The following is a 1,185-nucleotide window of genomic DNA, read 5'->3' as shown; positions in this document are numbered from 1 at the left end:
CTCTCATATACACTATTAGAAAGCTCTCATATACACTATTAGAACGCTCTCAGCTTTTCACCAGTTTATATGAACAGTTCTCACTACTTTGTATGAGAGCTTTTGAGTAGATTATATAAGAGGTAAATGTTTTCACTAGTTTATGTGAGAGCTTTTTACTAGTGTTTGTGTGAGGTTTTCAGTATATTATATGGAAGAGTGTAATTGAATATGTGTATATGCAAGTTAATTCTGATTTATGTCCCTGGGGGCACCTCATACTCATCACTCATTTCTCTCAGGCACTGTGTAATCGCAGAGTAGTGTGTTTTAACATCATGCAGAGCACGCCACTTGCATGCTCAGGGAGTCTCGCTTGGCTGTGCAATTTCGGTTGGCTTCATATCCAGCGATTTCTGGACTTCAATAAAGCGATGGTGGTTTGCAGGCTCTGCAAATACTGAGTACAATTTGTCGATAACATTCAGGAATGTTTTAACACTACGGTTCCCCGTGCAGCAGTCCACAAGTACGAGATTCAAGCAGTGTATGTACGCTGCATATGGATGGATCTCTTTAATGCCCTGCTGCACTCCAGACACTCGGCCAGACATTACAGAGGCACTATCGTAGCTCTGGGCAACAATTGGGATATTTTTCAGTCCGCACATCTCCAATCCACTGTTTATGGCATCCACGATCTCAGCTGCATTTCGAGATGCGGAGCAATCAATAAAACACAAAAACCGCTCTTTGATTTGAAGCTGCTCTGTATATCTTAAATAGACTGACAGCTGCAAAAATCCTGCGTCATGCACTTTCTCTGCAATTTCCGCATGAACCAAATTTGCGCATATCTCAATTATTTCGTTCTGAAAATCTGGACTTGTAGCACTGAAATAATTAGACTGCATACTTTGAAAGTCAGAATCATATTTTGAGAAAAAATGGCAAACCTCAAGATAATTCCCCTGAGAATCTGAATCGATAGCCTTCCTGTGTCCACGGAAAGGCAATCCAAGTGCAGACAGCAATCTCACTATATCCACAACTTTACAAAGATAAGATCTGTTCTTCTCAACTGTAGCGTTGTGGCTCTCCGACAATTTGGCAGCTATCGATCCTCCAGATGTGCTCTGTTTGAAGTTTTCCCATTTAACCATACAGTTCTGATGAGCCAGAGAGAGAGAGAGAGAGAGAGAGAGA

Source organism: Cyprinodon variegatus, unplaced genomic scaffold (assembly GCF_000732505.1).
Source record: "Cyprinodon variegatus isolate N-32 unplaced genomic scaffold, C_variegatus-1.0 Scaffold2553, whole genome shotgun sequence".
NCBI classification, from domain to species: domain Eukaryota; kingdom Metazoa; phylum Chordata; class Actinopteri; order Cyprinodontiformes; family Cyprinodontidae; genus Cyprinodon; species Cyprinodon variegatus.
This window is presented reverse-complemented; position numbering follows the sequence as displayed.